The following is a 26,388-nucleotide window of genomic DNA, read 5'->3' on the forward strand; positions in this document are numbered from 1 at the left end:
ACGACAGTAGGCCTGGACCTCCCAAGCCACGGAAGGCCAGAAGAAGTTGGCTAACACCCAGGTCAGAGTACTCTTCACCCCCTGGTGGCCCACCCATTGTTGATCGTGGGCGCCCTTCAGGACTTCTGGCCTGTACCGGTGGGAGACCCAACAGCTGTTTCCTGGGGCCCAACCGCCCTTTTACCTCTCTGAACCAAACGCCTTCTTCTTCTACGACCACCCCGTCCCGGACTGCTTCGTGCCGCCGCAACGCCTCCAACTCCTCATCCTCGGCCCGAGCTTTCACGAACTGCGGGTCCACCGGCCATGTCTCTCGGCCGCCCATCGTGGGACGTTCTGCGGTAGACAGGCCCTCCCCTGGGTCGGCATCCTCCGTCATTACGGCGGGAGCTGCAGCGTCATAGCCAGCCATGGTGGGTTAGCCCGGCTGGCCGAAGCTCGCTGCCTCTATGACATCCCCAAAACACGGGTCATCCTGCCCGAGTAGTACTGGGTAGGGCAGACGGGTCACCTTGGTGACCGGTACACTCCAGTAGCGGCCCAAGTATTTCAGCAGGATGGACACGACTGGGCTCCTTTCTACACGCCCATGGACGCACTTGATGCCGGCGGTGCGGATGATGGGCAGCGGGGCGGTCACCAGGTGGGCCCATACCATGGACAGCGAGCTGCCATTGTTGACCATGGCCTACAGCTGCCGCCCTCCCAAGGACACCAGAATCATCCGGGGGGGGGTGAGTTCCCACCTCGGCTGTTTGCTTGAGATGTCCACACTGGCTGCAGGTAAAGCAGGGCCCTATGTGCCCCACCGGGTGGCAGGCCTCTGGTGGCGGGCATCCCTCCTTCTCCCCTTCGCGGCCTCCAGGGCATAGACTCAGTCCTGGTAACGCCGGGCGTCCTCTGGGTCCCCACCATCCAGGCGTGGCCTCCACGATCCCCCATCCCAGGCGCCTTTCCCGGTGTCACTCCCGGGGTGGCCCGTCCGCCGGGCTGGGGAATGCCCTTCCCTGGCTTACCGCCCTCCGTGCGGGGGGGGGCAGGCCCTGGTGGTCGGCGGCCTAGAGGTTTTCCCACAGCTCCTAGACCTCACTGAGGCGGGTCGGCTTCCAGCAGGCCACCCAATGGCGGGTACAGGGCAGCAACACTGGTAGGAGCTGTTCCACTACCACCAGCTCCACGATGCGCCACCCGTCGTCGGTGGTGGGATTAAGCCAGCGGGTGGCGGCATCCTTGAGGGTCGCTATCGCCAAGCGCGGTCTGACTTCCTCCGTCGGTAGCCAGGAACGAAGCTTCTGGTGATGGGCCTTGGCCGTGATCTCCAGGCAGTCTAAGATGGCTGCCTTGAGTGCTGTATAGTCCACGGCCTGGGCCCGTTCCAGGGCTTTCATGGCAGCTTGGGCCTCTCCAGTCAAGTAGGGTCCCAGAATAAAGGCCCACTGTTCTCTGGGCCAATGAGCAGCCTCGGCCACCCGCTCGAATGCCTCCAGGTAGGCCTCGACATCGTCTTCCGCTCCCAGCTTCGTCAGAGGGGGCCAGGGGCTCCGTCTGGCGCCAAATGGTGTTGGTCCCGCCGGCTCCAGGCGGGCCAGGATTGCTTGGTGGAGGTCCCACGCGAGGGTGGCTTGAGCCGCCGTCTGCTGTTGGGTGACCTCCCGTAGAAGCTGCGCCTGGTGGTCTGCGAGCCACTGCCCAAATTGGGCCAAATCCATGGTGGCGGGGTTGGTGTCCATACTGGACGTCAGCTCTACTTCTATCACGGAGTCCTCACTTGCTTCGTCAGTCGACGAGTCGCTGGACTCTGGCTCGATGGGTGAAGTTGCCGTTCGACCCGAGTGCCACCTGGGCGGGGCTGGAATGTGGGGGCATGGCTGTCCTAGGCTTGTGGTGGTGCCCACATCCTCCACCACATTGTCGCACCCTGGGCGCCCCTCCCGGTCTCTCAGTGCAGCCGTCGTCCCTGTATCCCGGGCGGCCCCCCTCGGGTACTTTGTTGGTGTTCCCCAGAAATCTCAGAAACAGGTGGGAGCCAGGTTACTTCACCACAGGCCCCCATTCCTCTTCTGGCTGTGCAGTGGCTCCTGTCCTTCTCTCTCTGGAGGCAGCCTCAATAAGCACCGGCCAGCTTCCTCCCCGACCTCCTGCCTCCCTCCCTTTTATCCTCCCTTCCCAGTCCTTCCCTCCTCCTGCATTCCATCCCTCCCTGGCTCCACCCCCTTCAAAGCCCTGGATGCCCAGGAGAGGCGTGCCGGGGCTGGGCTGCCTGGGCGTGCCTTGGGGTCCTGGGCCTCTGCAGCATGCTGGGGTGTGGCATCTCTCGCCGCCACGGGTCAGGTGGCTCTCCTCCTCTTTGCTCGGCACTGGGCTTGGCTTCTCCCTCCTGCTCCCTGACGTCTCGTTCTGGCCACGCTCCTCGAACCCGGAGACGAGCGCATCAGCTGTGGGGCATTGCTCGGGCTGCCATCGGGTCTCCGTCAGCCCAGGTGAGCAGCGGGGCCACCGCAGGGGCTTGGGGAGGTGTGGGAAGCTCTCAAGGCGGCTACGGGGGGGAATGGCTGGCGAGCGTAGGGGGGTCCCCCTTGCGCAGTCCTTGCCTGGGCCGTGCTGGAGAGCCTTTTTCATGGTTCTGGGGGGTTTTTTTGGTGGGGGGTGTGTTGTTGACTGATTTGGCTTGAGGTTTTTTATTGTTAAAAAGGTCATTTTTTAACAGTTGAGTTTCTTGGCCTTTTCTCAGTGATCTGTTTGGATCTGTTGTTGTTGGTTTTGCATCCTGTCCTATTGTCCCTTTTCCTGGTTCTGGTTTTGGGGTGTGTGGGTGTGTTTGTTAAAAGTTAAGTTTCTTTCTGTCACATTTTGGTTGGGTCACGTGGGGTTGGTCATTTTCATGTTTTTATAGAGTTATTTTTGGAGTCTGAAGGTGCTTTCAGTTTGGCTAGGGCCACTAAAAAGGCTGCCGGACTAATAAGGGTGCTTTTAGGAATTGTATTTTTTCAAATTTAAAAAAAAAATCCAGTTTAGGACTTTATCTTTTTTCAAAATTCAACTAGGCCAGATAGGGTCGATTTAAAAAGATTTTAGGTTTCTAATAAAAGGCAGCGTGACTACTATGTCACATCAGGCTCCCTTTTAAAGAGACTAGGGTTGCAGTGCATCTTGCTTTCAGCCACTGAAAGTTGATGCATCCTTAGATTTCCATAGGGTAAACCACAGCTTCTCTCTAGTTATGGGGGACACCTGATTTCTCATTTGCAAGGAAATTCGGTTTGTTCCAGGATGTAGTTAGGAGAAGTTTAACTAGGAGGATATAACAAGGATTGCCTTCATCTCAAGGTAGCCTTTTAAAAACTGTAGCCAGGTAGAGGCAGGATCACCTAGTCTCCTAAACTTTACCAGACTACTACTACTACCCCAACCCAAAGAAGGACAGGTTAGGGACCAAAAAAACAAACAAGTTTGGGTGGGAGGGTTTTTAAAAAGAGTCAGGGCACCTGTTGGTTCAACATTTGTGGTAGGGTATGAGCTCTCATGAGGAGCCCCATGGCGCAGAGTGATAAAGTGGTAAAGCTGCAGTACTGCAGTCAAACTCTCTGCTCACAACCTGAGTTTAATCCCAGTGGAAGCTGGGTTCAGGTAGCTGGCTCAAGGTTTATTCAGCCTTCCATTCTCCCAAGGTCAGGAAAATGAGTACCCAGCTTGCTGGGGGGAAAGTGTAGATGACTGGGGAAGGCAATGGCAAACCACTCCATAAAAAGTCTGCCGTGAAACCGTTGTGATGCGATGTCACCCCAGAGCCGGAAACAACTGATGCTTGCAAAGGGGACTCTCCAAAATTTACAGATATTCCACGAAGCTTGGCCTTTCTTTCTCTCAATTTTAACTCCTGAAGTATGATCTTATTTTTGGCCCAGGACTCAAAATCCTTAAAGTCTTTCAAATCCTCTGCTGTCTTTTTTGCCATCTGATATGCAGCTTCAGCTTTCTTGTTTTCAACGCTGCAGTGAGTTCATCCAATTTCTTGTTAATTGGTTCGACTGACTGTTTAAGAAGTCCAAGTTCCCTTTTTAATTGTCCAATCTCTCCACTAAGAGACCTTATATCATTCTTTATCTCCGTTAGGGCATGCAGTATTTCAGTCTGTTCACTTTGGGGAGGGTTACTCCTTCCTCTAACAGAGAAGTATCCAAGTCAGAATCTCCAGATTCTTCTAGGAGGTCTATAGGGAGGGTTATCAATGCCTACTACCCGTATGTAGATCACACCTAATCCAAAGAAGCCCGCTATTGCCATTCAGCATCTGAAATCATTTTTATAAAGTTATATCTCCAGTAACATTTTATGGCACATATGGTCCAGCATGACATAGTGACATCTATTTAAGATCTGGCTGTTGAGTTTGACACCTCTGCTTTAGAGCATATTAAAGTTGGTAATTTTTAAGAATAAAAATAAAGGGCTATATGGTTGCCAGAAATCAAACTTGGGTCCTGTTCCACATATCACAAGCTGATTAAACCTAAAGCCTGCTTCAAAAGAAAAGTTAAATGCTATTTGGTTCCTATTTGTCGTTCCAGGAGATAAGCGTACTACAGTAGAGGAGTACATTTAAAACTATTTTATTATTTTTTTTCAAAAAGAGGCCCTAAATTCACATAAAATTCACATAGGACAAAAGGCCTTTTTTGACTTTGGATTTTGTGGTATCCGAAGTTAATTTTTGCCTGTGTTATATATATTCATGTTGGCAATAAACCTTTTGATTTCTCATTTAACTTTTTAGGGACTGGAAGTTTACTCACGTGTTTCAGAGCATCACCCTCCCTTTAAAACTTAGAATGAAAACAAGGATGAAATTTTATGCCTGGTTAGACAGTCAAGACCAGTGGTGGGATTCAGCCGGTTCGCACCGGTTCTGCAGAACCGATACCTAATGTGCTATCGGTTTGGCAGAACCGGTTGTTGGCCGGGCGCCTGCTGTTCATTTTTATTACTTTGTCCACGAAGGAGCCTGGTACTATAAGCCTGTAGATACACATTCAGAGGCTCATTTCTCATTGAAGGGCTCCATGCGAGGCTTGTAGATTCGTGTTCATAATATGGGCTGAAGCTAAATCCTACGAAGACAGAGGTCCTTTGCTTGGGTCGCCGCGGCCCGGGGGGGGGGGGGATCCCCCTGCCAGCTTTTGACGGTGCGCCGCTGACAGCGGCGGACAGAGTCAGGAGCTTGGGGGTGCTGTTGAAGCCTTCCTTAAAGATGGAGGTTCAGATGCAGCCGCTGCCAAGTCCGCATTTTTTCATCTTAGGCGGGCAAGGCAGCTGGCACCCTTCCTGGAGCGTGACGACCTAGCAACAGTGATCCATGCTACGGTCACCTCGAGGTTGGACTACTGCAATGCCCTCTACATGGGGCTGCCCCTGTCCCGGACTCGGAAATTGCAGCTGGTGCAGAATGCCGCGGGCCGGCTGTTATTAGGTCTCCCAAAGTGGGGACACATTCGGCCGGGTCTTCGGACTCTGCACTGGCTTCCAGTGATGTACCGAGTCCGGTACAAGGTGCTGGTTGTTACCTTTAAAACCCTATATGGCCTGGGACCTGCCTACCTGAAGGACCGTCTCTCCCCACATGTTCCCCAGAGAGCCCTGAGGTCAGGAACACAAAATCTCCTCTCTATCCCCGGGCCAAAAGAAGCCTGCTTGAAAGTCACCAGAGAAAGGGCTTTCTCCGTTATGGCCCCCACATGGTGGAATCAGCTGCCGGAAGAGGTGAGGGCCCTGCGGGACCTGGTTCAGTTCCGCAGGGCCTGTAAGATGACCCTCTTCCGGCTAGCTTACACCTAGCTGGGATGAAAACTTGATGTAACTGGCCAGCCATCTGTTTATATGAAATGTAATGTTACTGGTTTTTAAGGTTTAATTGTTTTTATCAAATTGCAATGTTACTGGTTTTTAAGGTTTTAAATGTTTAAGTATCTAATTGTTTTATACTTAAAATTGTTTAAATTTTATGCTTGATTAATTGTTGGAAGCCGCCCTGAGCCACTTGTGGGAAGGGCGGGATATAAATCCCGAATAAATAAATAAATAAATAAATAAATATATTGGCACTTCCCAGGGTGATATAGAAAATAGTATTTTGGCTTCCCCAGCTCTCTCCTCACCCCCCAATCCTGACAATTTGTTAGCTGTTGTTGGTGCTGTCGAGAAAAGATGATGCCCTCTCAATTCGCAGTCATGGCCCCAAACTGAATTGCAATTTTCTCCTATGGCTCAGAAAGTTTTAAGTTGTCTTTTCTTTCAGTTTGATTAATTTTATGGCAGGTTAGGTTATAATGCAAAACGTAGGGCTGGGTGACCTAGATAGATCATGCCCCCCCCTCAACCCTGAGTCTGTGTGTGTGTGTGTGTGTGTGTGTGTGTGTGTGTGTATCTCTGGAGGATATTCAGAGAGGTGGCTGAATCCAGCTTGTCTTCCCACCTGCTGGTATTCCAAGGGAATCTCCCATCCAGGTACTAATTGCAGTTGATCCTGCTTATCTTTTGATATCTGATGAGATCAGGCTTGCCTGAGCTGCCCATGTCAGGGTGTAATGTATGATATTTCTTGATACAGAGTCAGAACTTTGGCCCATCTAATGCAGTACATCTGTGACTACTGAGAGGGTGCCAGCTAGAAAGACGTCTTTCCCAGCTGTCCTTTGAACTGGAGATAGCGGGGACTGAACCTGGGGCCTTCTGCATGTGAAGCGGATGCTCTAACACTGAGCCAGGATCTCAGGTCAATGTCCTTCTCAGCCCATTTCATTGGAAATGCCAGGGATTGAACCTGGGACCTTTTGCAAGCCAATCTGAGGCTCTACTGCTGAGCCACAGTCCTCCTCTGGCAACAGGTTCCACACTTTTGTCTTTGCCCCATGCCCTGTTTGATTCCACACTCTTCCGTTTGTTCTACAACACTTCTGTTTTGTTTACATCCCCGAGTCATTCTTGAACTCACATATGGGGAAAGAGTGTAAGTATCAAAGATTTCAGGTTTTTATGGCTGGCATCATCATTAGGGTTTGTAGCATCTTTCGGGCTCAAGTGCCATGTTCTACTGGAGAAAGTTTTTCTGGAAGAAATACTTTCTCCAGTAGAACACGGCACTTGAGCCCGAAAGATTCTACAAACCCTAGTGTAATTATCATTGGATTAGCACAGTAAACTCCATAATTTAATGCATGAATTATTAAACTACCTTTCGGTATATCTTTTGGTATAGTTAAAATGGTCATTAGGACATAGAACCTGTCCCACCACTGGTCAAGACTCTTAAGATTCTCTGGTGTGAACTTATTTCTTTTTTTTTTCTCCTGTATTTTATATTACAAAATTGCCTTTACTAGAATTGTCAAAACTAATAGATAATTGTAATAATAGATTTATGCTATAAAATTTTAAAATGTGGATGATGTTTAGTTTAGACATAATAATATGGGACAATTTATGTAAAGAAAGTATTGTAAAACTAAGCTTGTACTTTTTGAAAATATTTTATACAGAACAAGGTATTGTGTTTTCTACTCCCTCTATTCCCTACCCTCAATCTTTCTGAAATCAATAAAACTTTTGAAAACTGATGAAAACAAGGAAGTTTTTTCAGTTGATCTGTCAGGTCATTAAGTTTTGCATGGATTTTTTTTCAAGTCTCGGCTATTTATAAGGTTTGGGTAGCAAGGATATTATGATTTTTTAAAAACTCCTTAATCCTCACAAGGAATACAATCAATAGGTGAATTAGAACCCCTTCTCCTTGTTCTCTGTGGAGAAAAAGGAGATAGTTCTTCCATAATATCACCAGAAGAGGTTGGCACATCATTGCTGTGACATATTTATGTTACAGATAAAGAAGAAGCTACTGTGCAAAAATAATTGTCTATTTCAGGGGTGGCCAACGGTAGCTCTCCAGATGTTTTTTGCCTACAACTCCCATCAGCTCCAGCCAGCATGGCCAATGGCTGGAGCTGATGGGAGTTGTAGGCAAAAAAATTTTTGGAGAGCTACTGTTGGCCACCCCTGGTCTATTTTATTTCACTTGGGAAGTTAAGTCATTAAGAGGTAAGACTTTCTTAGTCCCCACAGTCCCCACTACCAAATACTTAATTGTGAAATACATCCTTAAAATTATAATATTCTTTAACTATCAGCTACCTTGAAACCGAACAAAACACAATCCAAACCAGCAAATCTGAAATAGATAGCAGATAATAAAAGGTAATAAAACTGAAAAAAGACAACTGAGCTCTTCACAAAACACTACTGCCCAGCCAGCCAGAACCAGAAGCACTGCAGGCAACCCTGTCAGGAAGTATTATCAACAGACAGGTGCAGAGCACCTCCCCCCCTGAGTGTATTATTCTACTCAGCAGTGAATTATGTAGACTGGTGGCTTGAAGCTGAGACCACCTGAAACCGCCTGAGAGCCAGTTTGGTGTAGTGGTTAAGTGTGCGGACTCTTATCTGGGAGAACCGGGTTTGATTCCCCACTCCTCCACTTGCACCTACTAGCATGGCCTTGGGTCAGCCATAGCTCTGGCAAAGGTTGTCCTTGAAAGGGCAACTGCTGTGAGAGCCCTTTCCAGCCCCACCCACCTCACAGGGTGTTTGTTGTGGGGGAGGAAGGTAAAGGAGATTGTGAGCCGCTCTGAGACTCTTCAGAGTGGAGGGCAGGATATAAATCCAATATCATCATCATCATCAAACCTAAACATGCGAAACCTCACTCAGCCAGAACACAGAAAGGACTGACAGCTTGATAGCTCTTTTTCTATTCTATAGGTGGGGGTACATAGATGTTCAGCCAACCAAATTGAGCATAACAGGTCTGTGATGGCCACAGATGTCTAGAGCTGCATGCACACTACACTGACTTGCTCAGTGTGTCAAAATGCTCACAGTCCCTTCCCCCCTGACTGAAACACACAGTCAGTATTTGAAGGACAGATGGAAATCCCCAGACTTTTAATAGGAGCTCCCCAAAGTATCCCTATGGCAGCTTGGTGACACTCCAATCAGACAAGGAAGGCAAGAGTGCCCACAATGCTTACAGGCCCTCTCAGGCCTATACACATAGGCCCACTCCTAGGTGAAATTTCTTGTTTTTCACTATTAGCAGAACACATGGTACAGACAAGAGATCACCTGTTGTGATTGTGAATTGTACAAATGCAATAAAAGGGATCATAAAACAGGGTCTTGCTTGGTTCATGGAAATGTTGGCTGAGGTAGATGTTTGCTGAGATGGATCCTGTTCTATAAGGTAGATGTGCTATGAGGTAGATGTTGGTTCATGAGAATCATAGAATCATAAGAGTTGGAAGGGACCTCCAGGGTCATCTAGTCTAACCCCCTGTACAATGCAGGAAATTCATACAATGCAGGAAATTCTCCCCACACACATACCCTGTGACACCTGCTCCATGACCAGAAGTTGGCAAAATATATTTTATTTTATTTTTTAAAAAAAAACCCTCCAGGATCCCTGGCAAAACTGACCTGAAGAAAAATTGCTGCTTGACCCCAAAGTGGTGAATAGCAATTCCCTTGGCATGTAAGAAAGGGCCACGAGAACTAAGCTCTGATGCAATCCTTCCTTCCCTTGTTCTCATGATCTGCCTAAGTTCAAAGAATCAACATTGAAGTCAGATGGCCATCTAGCCTCTGTTTAGAAATATCCAAAGGAGAGGTACATGTTGTCTTATGAGGTAGTTGTTCATTCATGAGGTAGGTATTTTGTTATGAGGTAGATGTTGTCCGGGTTGGGTGTGGGGACAGCCCACCCCCACTCAGCAGCCCTCCTCCCAGAAAGCACTATGGGTGCAACCCAGAGGCTGCATGCTGGACCACACAGAAAGGAGGGGAAATGGTGGGACACATGGGGGGTACAACAGAAGGCCTGGATCTTATTCTTCCAGGTCCAGAGCAGAGTGGCCTAGAAGGGGAAGGCTGACCTTCAGGAAAGACAACTCATCCACCCTGGCTGGGTCCAAGTGGAAGTGGTGGGGGCTGAGAATGCTTCCCCAGTAGGAGAACACCAGTTTGCTCTAGACACTGGTGAGAGGGCAGGAGAGGAGATTTGTGGCCATTCACGAGAGGTCAGCCCAGATGACAGTCTTGCATGACCAGTATTTGAGAGGATCAGTGATGGCATGCTCAGAGGACTCAGTTAGTTACTCCCTCACCATCACCTCTGCTGAATCCTCCACCAGTGCACACCTGGCCTTCTTGCCACTGCTGCTGACCTCCCACTTCACAACTGACAACAAGTAGTGTGGCTTCTGTCTGGTTGGGCTCTTTGAGGCAGAGATGTTGGGCTGCAGCTTCTCCTTCCCCTCCCCCCCCCCTTCCCAAGTTGCTTCTACCTGCTATTTCTTCTGGCCACATCCGCTGGCCTGAAGCCTCCACACTTATATTTGCTCACATTTCCACTCTATGAGCTCTGCATTAAGAGCAATACTGCCTTTAATCTGTCAGTTGCAGATACCAGCCAGCTTGTACTCCTGTTCTTTGCAGAAAGGATGCAAACTGGTAGAGATGCCCATCCACAATCTCTCTGCCAAGTCTGGGCCTGTGGAAGTACAACAATCCCTATGGGGTCTGGCTGCAGTGCAGAGGCCAGTGCATGGTCCAGCCCTTGTATAAGGGGGATGACTGGTCTCAGGCTACTTGAATGGGTGGAGAGCACATTGGTGGTGTCCTGGGAGGGCTTCAGGACATGTACCATTTGGGATAGGATCAGTCAGGCATTAGAACTGATGCTGGGTTCCTCTTCCCCATGCAGGATGGTCACAGAAGAGATGATATCCTGCACCATGCTTTTCTGCTCCATCAAGCTGGTATTCAGGCTTATCCCCCTCCCCCTTTCTCTTGTGCAGCAGGCGCATCAACTTGATGCTGTGTGAGAAGTGGGCAGCCAGATCCTGACAGGTCTTGAGCAGGGACCACAGCTCAAGGGCAGGAGCATCCCAGGTGGCCCTCACAGTGCTCCCCAGTCCCAAAGCATCTTTCACCACTAGGTGAAGCATGTACACCAGGTAGATGAAGTCCTTGAGGCATGCAGCTTTCACTGCTGCCAGCATGTTGGAGTCAGTGTCCATGACCATGAAGCCACAGTTGTACACCCATTCCCTTGGGTTACTCTGTATCATGTTTGCTTCTGTGTGGTCTGTATCCATCCCCTGTGCATGTAGTAGAACCACTTTGTAGCCAGGTAGCAGGACAGTCCCCTCCTAGGGCCTGGGCCCAACACTCCAGACAGAGAGGTCCTCTGGTTGCCATCAGTGGGTGGTGAGGAAGAGGTAGCCATCTTGCCTGCTGCTCCAGAAGTCTGTGGTGAAGTGGGTAGTTTGGCCTTGCACTTTGGAGAGTTCAGCCTTGACCATTGCCACTGCAGATCAATGCATGGCAAGCAAAATTCTCCATCTCATTGTCCATTGTGAGGTAATGGAGTACCATTGTGAGGTAATGGAGCCAGATTTTCCGGCAGCCAGCAAAAGCCTACATCCTCCATGAGAGAGAAGGACTGGCCATCCACAGCAATCATTTCACTGATGACATGAGTGCTTCCTGAGCCCTCCCCCTTGCCCTTTTGTATGGCACTGTTGCTGGCTCTGACCTGCTGGATGGTGGGCATGACCTGCTGGATGGTGGCTTGATTTGGGGTCCAAATCACAGCATTCTGCATGTGAGAAGCCTTTCTTGGAGGGGCCTCCTGCTCTCCCTCTGCTTGTCTCTGTTGAAAAGAAATGGGTTTCTTCCTCTTCCCACTGCCTGGGGTGCACCCATTTCAGGTACCTGTGGAGAATGCAGGAAGACAGTTGTTGCTTGTTTGTGCACATAGGCATGACATACTTGGTACTCCACTGCATGGGGGTCACTGGGCAGGGTGTGGTAATGTTTCCACATAGTAGCCTGGAAATGGAGCCCCATGACTGGAGCAGATGGGAGGAACATCTACTTTCTGGTGCTGGGCTGGAAGGCACCAGAAGAAAGTGTACTTAACACAGTAGGATCAGAAGGGAGTTGGGATGTGGAAGGAGCAGATGCTTTCCCTCCACTTTCTGAACCACTGATATCAGAGTTCTCTCTAAGGACTTTTAGCAACTGCTGGTGTCCAAGCAGTGCTGCTAAAAGTTCTTTTTCCTTTTGGGAGAGCCCCATGGACAGAGGCTCTAAGATCCCTATTGGAGCAGGGCTCTAAGGGGGCAAGGATGGGTTTGGTGCCTGGGGGGGCTCTAATACACAAGGGGGAGGGCTTTTCCCACCATGATGAGCACCCCTTCCACCCACTATCACCCTCACAATCAGGGGTGTTTGCAATCAGGAGGTGTGGGTATAAATGTGGTCCCTCATCTGAGGAACCCACCAGCTAAGCCCCTGTATTCGGCAGGAGTAGAGACTGGGTGGCTCAGTGCTCTGAGATCACCCTGACACCCAAACCTAAGAATGTATATAAATGTGGGCCCTCATCCAAGGAACCCAGAAGCTAAGACCCAGTGCTTGGTGTGAGCAGAGAGACTGGGTAGTTCAGAGCCCAGAGTGTACCTAACACCCAAACTCCAGCAGCAGAGAGCAGATCACAAGCAGAAAGCAATGAATCTGTTCTGCTTTTAACAAGCTACTTGCCCCTCTCTTTTTCTGTCACCAACCAACAGAGGAAAGGATAGAAGGGGAGCTTACTGAACATATAGCTTTCTGAACCCATAGAGATAAATGGGAACTATTTGATTGGCAGCCAGAAGTGCCTGATAAGCGGGGGGGGGGGGGGGGACACTTCTATTGAGGATTCCCAGGTTGGAGAATTCCATCCCCCCATTGGCTTATAAACAGTTTAATAGGTCAGTGCCAGACAGTTTGGAAAATGTACCCATGCTACAAACAATGCTAAAAGTTCATGGCAGCAGAGCTGCTACATATTTCAGTTTGCAAATCATGAACTGGCCAATATTTATTATGAACTTTAGCTTGTGAGCCAGTCCGTGCCCACCCCTTGTTAGGAGAGGTAGCAAAAACTATATTTGCTCATCACACATCTAATGGTTGTTGCAAGAAGGCCTTGGCTCACAGAATAGCTTGTGTGAAATGTGGTTGCTTATAGTACTTTTTTTGAGGGGGGGGTTAACTTTCCTGAATATGTTTACCTTTTTGGATTCTTTTCACCTGAAAGCTAATATTTTGCCAGAGAGGCAATCTTTAAGCAAATCTTTCACTGTAAAAATTGTGGTATCCCTTGGAAAAGAAGTGCCAGAATTAATGGAACATGTTAAAATCTGGAGGTCAGCATATTCAAACACATTTGAAGGTATTCTGACATGGACTCAAGTCCAATTACTGTCATGCAGATAATATTAACATAGACAAATCACTACAAAGGCATGTGGAGATTGATGTGTGTGTTTCTGCAGCCTCATATGTGAGCCTTAGATAAATGCAGCCTAGCATGCTCTAGGCACTCATCTTTCAGTTCATGAATTAGAACCAGCCTTCCCAAAATGAAATCTAAATTTCATTAATGAGTCATTTGGGAATCACTGTTTTAACAATACCCTTGAATGTTAACAAATACTATATTGTTCTTTAAAGCCACCTACCTGAAACTGAGTGATGCTGAGTGATTTGTACTCAAGAAGCTATTCAAGAAACAGAAAAAATAGAGTTCTAGAATTCTGGAAATCCAGTTCATGATTTTGTTGGAGTTGCTTTGATATTTTTGGGTGCAGCATTTCCAGTTTTAGAAATCTAACATTTTGAAATATGTTATTTCACATACAAATCCAACTGATATATCCAATATTTTAAATTTGAAATTACAGATTTCAAAAAGATTAAGTGTGAAAACAGTTAAGTGTTTGCATCTAAAAAAACTGTAAAGTGTTTTCTAATGGAGACTATGGTACATCAGCCACACAAGACATGATCTATCCACTGGCTTAGTGCTCAAATGAAAATGATTCTCATAGGCTCAATTCAGTTTTGAATACTGCCCCCCCCCCCCGATCACCGGTGTCCAGTGCAGCCAGAATAAGGGGAGATTAAAGTGAATGGGAGATCCGTGTGCACCTCCCTCATGTGGATTCATCCCTTCACCTCCTCAATGTGAAACCTATTCATGCTCCAGAATATGAAAACAATTATATTACAGTTAGAAGGACTGTTGGATAGGGATACAGAAGGTGTGTACAGACTTTCCATTCAATCCAAAGTTGCCTTGTGCTGACCAAATAGGTTCCTTTAGATAGAGAAGAGCCACTGGAATCCTGGTCTGGAGGTGTCCATCAAAAGTCTGGAGGTTCCCACCTTTCCATTTGTCTTTCAGATACTGGCCACATGTTTCAGCCATGGGGGAGGGTTGTAAGTGGATGGGTGTGCTCTGGACCCAGGTGCAGAGTTGAAAAAATACTCCCATTGGTGGGTGTGCTCTTCACTTGTCTGTTTTCACCCCAGCTAGTGGGTTCCTCAATTGAGTACTCACATTCATTATATCCTCCCAGCTGTCATGGGGGTACTTTGGGAAACCCCTGTCAAAACTCTGGGGATGCCTGGTCTGCCTTTCTGTCCATCATAACCTGCCTTTTTAAATGTGAGGGGTGTCCCTGCCAGATTCAGATATGTTTCCACTTATTTGTGGAGTAGAAGTATTCGCCATGATAGATAGGTATGCTCTGGACCCAGGTGCAGAGGAGTAAAATACCTCCATTTGTGGGAGTGCTCTGCAGCTGTCTAGTTAGTGGGTGCCTCAGATGAGTACCCACATTCACTACACCATCTCTGCAGCTGTGGGGATACTTTGGGAAGCCCCTTAGGGATGCCCACCTTTTTGTCTCTCTTTTGGGTCTATGATTCTGTTTCTGTTCTGCTGGACTTCTGCCCCCCACCCCCTTTGGCTGTTTTTCTCCCTCCATTGGAAACAATGCAGTATGGAGCACCTTCTTTGTGGGAGATGTAACTCAGATCCCATAAATCCAACCCTCACCAAACTTGGAAGGCAGGTAGAGAAGCCAGAAAGCCACTGTGAGTCTGGTGTATCTGCCATGGCAGGGGGGCATTCTACTGCATAATGAACTTCTTGCACCAGTTTGGTTTGTATAAACAGGTTTTTGTCTCTGACAGTCTGCAGTTTGGTTTGTGAGTGTGCCACAAACTGTGAACCAAACTGAACCACATTTTCCCAGTTCATGCCCATCCCTAGATATCAGTTCACCTGAACAAAAGAGTCACTTTGGAATGTGGACTCTATGGCATTATACCCCATTGAAGCATTATACCACTCCTCAAACATTGCATTCCTTAGATTCCACCCACAAAATTTCCAAGTACTTCTCAACCCAGACCTAGCAACCCTACCATTACCTCCAATCAACAAACACCCCCTCCCATCCCACAATACTTCCAGAGGATACTCAAGCCGGTTACCAGGATCAGGGAATCCCTTCACTGAATGTGCCTTGTGTTATCACATAGCAGCTTTAGAACATTTATGATATTACAAAAAGTCACCATTAACTGATGTGAGAAGTTACAATGGAATAGAATACAGGAGATAATTTTTCAGTCTTAGGGTCGCCAGGTTACCCACTATGGCAAGACCTCCTGATGGCAGCCCTGCAACCACCACTGACACTCAGTAGGCCAGTGGGGGTGGGGGGAATAAGTGAAAATCTCCTTCCTGTTGGGAGTGTTACATCATTTCTAAGATAAACCATGGAGTTTCCACAAAATCCTAGAGTGGTGTGACATCACTTCCAGTTTCCTTCTGAAAATGACTTCATACTGAATGTCAGATGCTGGCTGCCATCTCTACTGAGTATGCTAGATAGAAGCCCTTTATTGGTTCAAATTAGTACCTTCAGTTGTTCCTCAAAGGCCACAGGAGACCACTGTAAAAGTGGTCTGGAGATTCTTGAATACTGGTGTGTCACATGATTTCCTTGATAGATCACAGGAGGAGGCAAGCCATCATGCTCTGATCAACTCTCTTCTAAAGTAACAGGAAAAATTACGTCACTATCTCTTCAGATACAAACTTTAACTTTATTAGATTTAATCAGGTTGTTACTTGAGAAGTAAAAAGAAGAGTAGTAGGACCCTCATATTTAGCATTCTCTTTCTTAGTCAGAACGTACAGAATGTACTGGAGAGCCAGTCTGGTGTAGTGGGTTACGTGTGCAGACTCTTATCTGGGAGAACTGGGTTTGATTCCCCACTCCTCCACTTGCACCTGCTAGCATGGCCTTGGGTCAGCCATAGCTCTGGCAGAGGTTGTCCTTGAAAGGGCAGCTGCTGTGAGAGCCCTCTCCAGCCCCACCCACCTCACAGGGTATCTGTTGTGGGGGAGGAAGATAAAGGAGATTGTGAGCTGCTCTGAGACTCTTTGGAGTGGAGGGCAGGATATAAAGCCAATATCTTCTTCTTCTACTTTTTCTTACTACTTCTTTTTCTTACTTCTTTTATTACTGTCTTCTTTTTCTTACTTCCACATATACACTGAGATGTTTATCTGACCCCACAGAAATGCATCTTTTGATGTGGCTGTGAATCCAGTGCCACTCTTTGTTGCATCCACCTTGTTGAGCATGACTACAATTGGACCAGAAGGTATTTTCTGGTAGGTTTTCTCATACTGTATAGTTGTATAAACCTTCCTAGGCTCAGATACATAATCCAATATTCTTCTATCATGGCTTAAGAGTCATGCTTGCTCCTTCTGCTTCCTCCATGTTTACTGCATGACCTTTAATGTCTTGAGCAGTCTGGGACTGACGTATCTACGGGACCACCTCCTCCACTATGTCCCTGGAAGAGCACTACGCTCTACTAGTCAAAAATCTACTGGTGATCTCCAGCCCTAAAGAGATCCATCTGGCCCCAACCTCATGGAACTCTCTGCTGGAAGAGACCAGGGCCCTGTGGGATCTTTTACAATTTCGCATGGCCTGTAAAGCAGAGATGTTCCACCAGGCTTTTGTTTGATGACAGCAATGGTTGCCGGGCTGGCACCCCCTCCCCTCTCACTTAAGGGGGGGACTGATCCCAATGCCTAGAAAGCAGAATTACAGCACATTATAAAGTATGTTAATTGGGTTGCAACTCTTTTAAATCACTGTTTTTATTGATTTTATGTGTATTTCTTGTTGTACATTGCCTAGAGGCTGGCACTGGCCGGGATGAGGCAATTCACAAATTTAATTTCTTCTTCTTCCTCATCATCTTTCTCTTCCTTCATCCTCTTTATTGTGTATCCATTTTTTGGCTGATACACAAAAAATCTGGGATGCTGCCCACTTATGTGTGGTCTCAAGGGGTGCTGGAGCAATAGCAAATTGATTTTTGACTGTGGAGATTGCAGTTCTGGAACAGCAAACAAGTTCAGTTAGCAGTTCAGAGCTGAGACCCCACACACTGGGCCTGGGGGAGGAAGGGGAAACTGCCATTCTTCCATCCCCACTTCCCCAGGGTGAATGCACTGACCCCTGGCACAAGGGTCATGCCATACCACAGACAGAGTTGTAGCTCAGGAAAATCCGCATATAAAAGATGCAATCTGTAGCCCCATTCAATCCCCCTCCCTTGTACAACTCAGGGGGGTGAAGCTGGATCATTTGGAAAGCATTTGCCAACATATGGATTGCCTTTAAACGGCGACATTTTAATTCACTGCATTTCCCAGCTTCATTTCTTAATTGTGGGTTGAGTTTTTCTTACTCTTGCTTCCTGTACTGCAGAAAACATCACTGCAAATAGAAGGTGAGTTCTACATCCTAATCCAAATAGACCATGACAAACTCTTCTCCTCTCATGTCATTTCACAAAAGCAGACCGTAAGGAGGCAGATATCTTGAACCTCCCATGGAGAAACCTCCTCACCAACAGCCAATTATAGCAAAAGAGTCAGTATTTATTACACTAAACATACTGTCAAATAAAATCTTTAATTGAAAAAACAATGTCTTTTTGTCTCTCCAAAGAGCAGTTATAAAGCAGCTTCTTTCACACCCTTTGATAATTCAGTAAAAAGAGGACACAAATGTACACAGAGATGCATACAAATAAAAAGCCACACTCAGGCAGGTTGTGGCTCTGCCTTTATAGTCCTCTGTCATGAGAAGATGGTAAAGGATTGCCTGGATTTACGTTTGGGCTTATGCTGCTTTTTCATATTGGAAATGCAAAAATGTGCATCTTATTTCCCCTCCCCTCTGTGCAAGTACATGCTTACTGTATGAAATGCATTATGAATGTGGAAGTTAGGGACTGGAGGGTGGGGTGGATAAATTTGTGCTTATTTGAGGAAGGAAATGAATAGCCACACTAAAATAAGTTATTTCATGAGGAAAAAACTGCAAAGGACTTCATAAAAATCTACTCAGGATGACAAATTATTATGATCTTATTATGATCACAAAAATACCCCCACTGATCCAGCACTCAGTGAAATAATTTCCTGTCTAAAATATTTACATATACATCTCTTCTTGGCCTTTTGGCTAAGATCAAATGTAGTATCAAAACATTTACATATACAGAAAGTACCTGGATGAATTATCTATACTAGTTGCATGTGTCCTACAAACTATAGTGTCTATTCTGTCAACATGGGGAAAATGTCCCTTTCCTCATTAGGTTCACTCCTAATGTTTTGATTGAAACTTGATCACATCCCTTGTGAATATACAGTGGAGGTGAAGAACAGATTTAAGGAACTAGAGTTGATAGACAGAGTGCCTGAAGAACTATGGATGGAGGTTCGTGACATTGTATAGAAGGCAGCAATCAGCACCATCCCAAAGAAAAAGAAATGCAAGAAAGCAAAGTGGCTATGTGATGAGACTTTACAAATAGCTGAGGAAGGAAAGCGAAATGCAAAGGTGAAAAGAAAAGATTCACCCAACTGAATGCAGATTTCCAGCAAGGAGAGATAAGGAGGCCTTCCTGAAGGAACAATGCAAAGCAATAGAGGAATAATAGAATGGGAAAGACAAGAGATCTCTTCAAGAAAATTGGAGAAACCAAGGAACGTTTTGTGCAAAGATGGCCATGATAAAGGACAAAAATGGTAGGGACCTAACAGAAGCAGAAGAGATCAGGAAGAGGTGGCAAGAATACACAGAATTATACAAAAAGGATCTCAATGTCCCGGACAACCATGACAGTGAAATCGATGACCTTGAGCCAGACATCCTGGAGTGGGAAGTCAAATGGGCCCTAGAAAGCATTACTAACAATGAAGCGAGCGGAGATGACGGTATCCCAGTTGAGCTATTCAAAGTCCTAAATGATTATGCTGTTAAAGTGAACACATTATGTGAACAAATTTGGAAAACACAACAGTGGCCACAGGATTGGAAAAGATCAGTTTATATTCCAATCCCAAAGAAGGGTAATGCCAAGGAATGTTCTAACTATCGCACCATTGCACTCATTTCACATGCCAGCAAGGTCATGTTAAAGATCCTACAAGCCAGGCTTCAGCAGTACGTAGATCGGGAACTACCAGAAGTTCAAGCTGGGTTTCGGAGAGGTAGAGGAACTAGAGATCAAATTGCCAACATTCAATGGATTATAGAGAAAGCACGGGAGTATCACAAAAATGTCTATTTCTGTTTCATTGACTACGCTATAGCCTTTAATTGTGTGGATCACAACAAACTGTGGCAAGTCCTTAAAGAGATGGGAGTACCAGACCATCTCACATGTCTCCTGAGAAACCTGTATAAGGGTCAAGAAGCAACTGTCAGAACAGGATATGGAACAACTGATTGGTTTAGAATAGGAAAAGGAGTTCGACAAGGATGTATATTGTCACCCTGCTTATTTAATTTATATGCAGAGTACATCATGCGGAATGATGGCCTGGATGAAGCACAAGCTGGAATTAAGATTGCCGGGAAAAACATCAACAACCTCAGATATGCAGATGACACTACTCTAATGGCAGAAAGTGAGGAGGACCTAAAGAACCTCTTGTTGAGGTTGAAAGAGGAGAACACAAAAGTAGGCTTGAAACTCAACATCAAAAAAACTAAGATCATGGCATCTGGCCCCATCACACCATGGCAAATAGAAGCGAAAGATGTGGAAGTAGTGACACACTTCACATTTCTGGGATCCAAGATCATTGCAGATGGTGACTGTAGCCATGAAATTAAAATACGTTTGCTCCTTGGGAGGACAGCTATGGCGAACCTGGGCAATATAATAAAAAGTAGAGACATCACCCTGCCAACAAAACTCCATATAGTCAAAGCGATGGTATTCCCAGTAGTAATGTATGGCTGTGAGAGCTGGACCATAAGGAAGGCTGAGCACAGAAGAATAGATGCTTTTGAGATGTGGTGCTAGAGAAGACTCTTGAGAGTCCCTTGGACTGCAAGAAGATCAAATCAGTCAGTCCTAAGGGAAATCAACCCAGACTGTTCACTGAAAGGTCAGATGCTGAAGCTGAAGCTCAAATACGTTGGCCACCAAATGAGAAGGGAGCATTCCCTGGAGAAGATCCTGATACTAGGAAAGACAGAAGGCAAAAGAAGAAGGGGACGGCAAAAGATGAGATGGCTGGACAGTTTTACTGATGTAACAAACACTAATTTGAGCAGACTTCAGAGGATGGTGGAAGACAGGAGGGCCTGGTGTGGCTTTGTCCATGGGGTCATAAAGAGTCGGACTCGACTGTGCGACTGAACAACAAAAAGAACTGGACTCGCTGGTCCAATCTTTTTTAAATTTGGGGGGTGTTTTGAAAAGAGGCACAGATGATATGCAGAAAATTTGGTGCCTCTACCTGAAAAAAATCACCCCAGAGCCCCATATACCCACAGATAAATTCTCCATTATATTCTATGGGAATAATTCTCCACAGAGTATAATGGAGAGCCCAGCAGACATTTCACTCCCTCCTCCTGCTTTCTGATGATCCTGAAGTGGGGGGAAGGCCTCCAAACTGGGAGATCCCCTGCCCCCAACTGGAGATTGGCAACCCTAGCTTGAGTCTAGTGGCACCTTTAAGACCAGCAAAGTTTTATTGAATGAGCTTTCATATGCACACACATAGGCTCAGATTGTGTTCTACTGCCTCAAACCAACATGACTACCCACCTGAATCCAGGCCTGTAGCTATGAGGAGGCCTGTGGGGGCACAGCCCCCTGACGACTAGGCAGGGTCCCCTGACTTGGGGCCCCTAAACAGCCTCCAGTGCCTCGGCTGCATCCTTCTCCATTCTGCCATCATCATACACCGTTGCTTCTGCTTCCTTAGGGGATGTGATCATGCACAGTTGCTTCTGCTTGCTTAGGGGCCGGAAGAATTCTCTGATCCCTCAGCAAGCAGAAACAACAGGGCACTTTCGGAGCCCAGGACTGAAACTTAAGCTCCCTGTGGCTTCTGCTTGCTTAGGGGCTGGAAGAAATCTCTGACCCCTCAGCAAGCCGAAACAACAGAGCACTTTCAGTGCCCAGGACTGAAAGTTAAGCTCCCTGTTGCTTCTGCTTGCTTAGGGGCTGGAAGAAATCTCTGACACGCCCCCCCCCCCCCCAGCAAGCAGAAACAACTGAGCAGTTTCAGCACCCAGGACTGAAAGTTAAGCTTCACGTTGGGCTGACGTTGGGCTAGAGGGCGCTTGCAAGAAGAGGTCGTTCTGGCCCTCAAGTGGGACAGTGGGGGTAGGGGGTGGATGGCTTCATTGCAGACAGGGCAGGGTAGGTTAGGCTGGTGCACACAAATGGAGGTCCTGGCTGGAGTTATATATTGTTATAGCCAGTGGGATTGAAATCAATTTAAATGCAGGCACAGATTTGCAGATTGGACTCTGTGAAGTAATGTGTAAGTAATGTCAGCAAGTATGTTTATATACACACATTTGTGCATACATTCATTTTTGTATAAGTCAACACTTCTGCATTAATGCACATGTATCAGTGCTGTTAGTGAGTGATCTCCAGAAGAAAAAAACCTTACCACAAATATAACCTATATGTGGTTGTTGAGCTTCAATCTATTATATAAAATAACTTGTATGTGTGTGTGCATGTGTGTATTCAGTTCCTTGGACACTTTAACTATGACTTTCCCTACTTCCATTAAGTGCATTTAAATGTGTGATTTATGAGTGGTAGAAAAAAATCAATTTCAAACTTTCCCCCCTGCTTCTCCATTTTCTTCTGAGCCAAAAACCATTTCACCTCCCCTTAGAGACATTCAGCAGCTATGTTCTCTCCCATCTGCACCTTATTTGTAGAAATGTTCCTGTGTCTTTAGAAATAATTTTCAAATAATAATTTAAAAAATCCAGCCCGAACCAGCCCAACCCATATTGTGCCTCAGACATTTGTGAAGATTATGTCTTCCTCAATATGGAAAGAGCAAGGGAGAGAAACATTAGAAAAGAAGGGGATGGAGGGAGAGAGTTGCCTACAGAAGTACATTATTCACTCTCCTGAGCCCTCTCTTTAAAGCTTCTTTCAGGACTCTTTAATGTTGGGCAAACTGAAAAGAAAAACAATAATTAGAGATAATTGCTTGTGTCCAAACACAGGCATCAAAGCCTTTAGGACTCATTTGTTGTGGGCCTTGGTGTGTGATCCAGAAAAGTGACCCTTATTTTATTTAGAGTGGGGGGACACATAGAAAGTGGCAGATGGAGGGACCCCTTTGCACTCTCCATTGGCTCAGCTGTGTCTGCCAAGGAGAATAGGCACAGAGGCCAGGATAAAAGGGAAAGAAAGAAGGGTCACAAGAGGTTGAATAATTACCAGGGTAAAAGGTAAGGGAGTAGGATCAGTGAAGGGTACTTCACCACCACCTTAGAGTTAGCTCTATGCATGTGGCGGGCTGTCTGGGGGCTGATGGGATGGGTATTCACTCTCATTAACTCCATGTTTGGCAGAATCATACACATTTAAAGAAAGAGGAACCTCATTAAAAACTCAACCAAAGCTCCCAGTTCTGACTTCAATAGAGGTGGTGAATCACCACCCCAGCTGAATGCAGGGCAACCTGAGAGCAAATGAATACATTTGATTTTAAGAGATTTTTTAGTTAAATTGCCCCATGTTTAAAGAAGAAAGGATGCCTGCAAATATTATCTCTCCACTTCCACACCCCTACTGCTAAAATCCAAGGGCCTGAAAATGACTCACAACAAGATTCAGCAAATTCTAATTAATTTTTAAAGCTGCAAGAATCATGTTTGTTCTTGGACAACTGAGGGATAAGAATTAAATGGCATATGAGAAGAAAGAATGAACTACTTTCAGTCTTGATTTTAACCTAAGGAAAAAGATAAAAGACAGATAGTGGAGAAGAGAACACAAGAGAACTGCCGAATCACTCAGTTGCTTAAAAGGTCTGCTGATGGTGCAAAAGCTGTAAGTACATTTCCCCTAAAGCTCAGTATTTAGGGAAGAGATTCCCCAGTTCGTTATCAGCCTACTTCCCACTATGACTGTTTTTTTAAACAGTCAAAGGAAACTTTCTAAGAGACACTGAGGTTTTTTTTAAAGCTGCTTCTAAGTGGAAAATTAATGCAAAGGAAATGAAAAGATAAGCATTTCCTCCAGATTTTGTGGGGTTAATGTAAAGAGAGAAAGAACTGTCTGGCAAACCAGACAATTCTGTTCAGCAAATGAATAGAGCAAGTTAGAGAATGGCCCAGCTTCAAAGAACCCTATAGGCTGCCTTTGCAATACTTTGGTTCATATGATCAACCTGAGCAAAGGTTCCTTGCTGCCCAGCCAGCCTCTCTGTAATGAGATTGTAATGACCTAAATGATCTGTTGATTAGAGACAATAAATCTGTCTTTTGCATCCTGTCATTTCATAGAATCATGAGGAAGGTTATTGCCTTAAAATAAACTCAAATCAATTTAGCTTTGAGTTCACCACGTTAACCAGGAGATGAGTGGGTGTGAATCCAAGTTCCTGAGTGACAACAATGCTTCAGTCAGAGGAAAGTGTGGAAAAACAATAATGACTAGAATGTGTTCTTCCTGTAATTCACATGATGTATCTTCTAACTATGTATCAGTCTGATTCTACTGACTTTTTGGTGAAAAGGTGAACTCAATAGCAATTCCAGCATACAACAGAAATCTCATATTCCAGCATACTATGGCAGCAGTCTATAAACCAAAAGAGCCCAGTGTTGAGATCACTGTTCACTAAGATTACTTCCTAGGTTGAAGATCAAAGTACATGTAGTATACATTAAGCTTAAAACTGGGAAGACTGATTGATATTATTTTATTTGTACTAAAAACTCACAACTATATCACTGCAGAAAAAGCCATGCTAATATTTGGAAGCCAGAAGAAAGAATATTTAAAACATCATAGCCTTTAAGTACAAATAAGCATTTGTAAGGTAACATTAAAATCCAGTGTCCATTAAAAAAAAATACTAGGAAGAACTGTACATATTCCTGTGCATGTAATACATGGGGTTTACTTCAGGGTTGTGAGGGACAAAAATAAATTGAACTAATTGCCTCCTCAGTGCCAGAGGTTTGTGTGTGTGTGTGTGCAATATAATTAAATATCGATATCTAAATAAAAATATGGACCACTTAATTGTACGAAACAATTAAGCCTACAGTCCTGAACAATGGCATAAATGAAATCCTGAGAACTGCTCCAAACTAGTTGAGTATATTCAAGCCATTGCAAATCAGTTCAAATGCTGACTTGCATGTATGAAACCAACATTATAGATAATAAACAATGTTTTCATATTATGTTGCCTTAGCCCAAGAGAACAATCAGACACAAAGTGATGAAGCCCTGAAAGGAGCAATTAATGAACTCCTTAATTAACTGCAATTTTAAAATGTGGTTTTTGGTCAGGTTTTAATCACAGGTCTGTTCCCTGTGAAAAGATTTTTAGATTGAATTTCAAAATGACTCATAGTAAGTGATCTATGTATATTTTACGATTAAGGGAGAGAAGGAAAATAGATTGTTCTTTTATTAATTAATTAATTAGGGAATTTATATGCCACCTCTCCAGAGACTAGATCAAGGTGTCTCTGAAATAACAATACAATAAAACTAACAACAGCATATACTATTAATATTAAAAACAAGGCGTTTTTAAAAAGCCATTTTTATTTAAAACAGACAGCCCATTGAGTCATTAAAATTATCCCATTATCAGCATTATTGCAATATTTGTTTCAATCAGTCATTGTTTATTTTAGATGTTAATTTAATATACTAAACATGAAACATTCACAGAAATAATCATTTACAACTTAAGCTTATTAGGAGACATATGGAAAAGGCACATGCAATGTACTAGTCTCCTAATTCTACACCTATCAGCAATATAATGAAGTCATCTGAAAAGTTAGTCTTCCCAAACAGCACAGCAGTTTTCTTCACCCAATACGTGTTGCAATTTATACAATATTAATTTGCCAGGAAGCGTATTAATACATTTCTAAGATAGCAAGTTGAATTTTTACCGAAGCATATAAACTTTAACCTAGGTTAAAGCCTGAGTGTGTGAATGTATGGCCTGCGGATGTGTGTTGGTATGAAGCAAACGTACATGGTGTGGTTGCAATAAGAGGTTTTTTTTATCCCTAAGGTTTTTCATTAGGCTGTTTGGCCGAACATCAGATCAACGCGTAAATAAAACTGAAGGGACTTTCCGGCAATACCATTCAATAGAAAATCCGACCGGCGATCACTAAACCAAACCGAGAGGGAACTCGGGCTCTACCAGCAAAGCTACTGAGAATGGGGAAGAAACACGGTACTTTTACCTCTTTCCAAAGGAGGGTTGCTCCATGAAATCTCATTGCTCGCCACCAATCATTTGACCTCTCCATATGTTCCTTTTTTAATCCCCCTACTTCGAAATCTCCACGCTTTCCTCCGAAATCTCAAAACATTTACAAAAAGGCGAAACTCTCTGCTTTAGGCAGTTGCCATAATCCCACTGCGCCCCCTAGGCGAGAAAGTGGGGAAGTGACTGCTAATGTTGTTCCTAACAATGAGCAAAACTACGTACGTTTCCGATGCAAGCCGGGGCGTTTTTTGTGATCGGAGGAATATTATTTCCTGCCCCTCTTCGAACAATAATGTTGGTTTCTCAGGATGCACTGATTTTACGGGCAATAAATGATGCGTGCGCGCTCCTCTAATACTGGGCAAAAGGAATTGCGTTTACTGAAAGAGATGAATGAAACGTGCTTCCAGAACAAGTCAGTGTGTTTTGTTTTTTTCTTCCGACAGGAGACTAAGTACAATGACAGACACGCTCGTCTTGATTTATATAGTTGATCCGTGCAAACTGCCAGTGCTTTGCAGTACATTTCTCAAACTGGGGAAGGGGCATGAACACTCAGGCACATTCTAACTGCAGAA

At 45.4% G+C, this 26,388-nt stretch overlaps 1 long non-coding RNA gene across 1 annotated transcript in view; it reads right to left on the minus strand.

The window, feature by feature from the left end:
• LOC132567631 (uncharacterized) overlaps positions 1-25,941 on the minus strand; it is a 71,718-nt gene extending 45,777 nt beyond the window's left edge. The window contains exon 1 of the long non-coding RNA XR_009555102.1: positions 25,785-25,941. This is a non-coding gene — a long non-coding RNA (uncharacterized LOC132567631). The remainder of the gene's footprint in view (positions 1-25,784) is intronic.
• Between the last annotated feature and the right edge of the window lie 447 nt (positions 25,942-26,388).

Source organism: Heteronotia binoei, chromosome 2 (assembly GCF_032191835.1).
Source record: "Heteronotia binoei isolate CCM8104 ecotype False Entrance Well chromosome 2, APGP_CSIRO_Hbin_v1, whole genome shotgun sequence".
Lineage (NCBI taxonomy): Eukaryota > Metazoa > Chordata > Lepidosauria > Squamata > Gekkonidae > Heteronotia > Heteronotia binoei.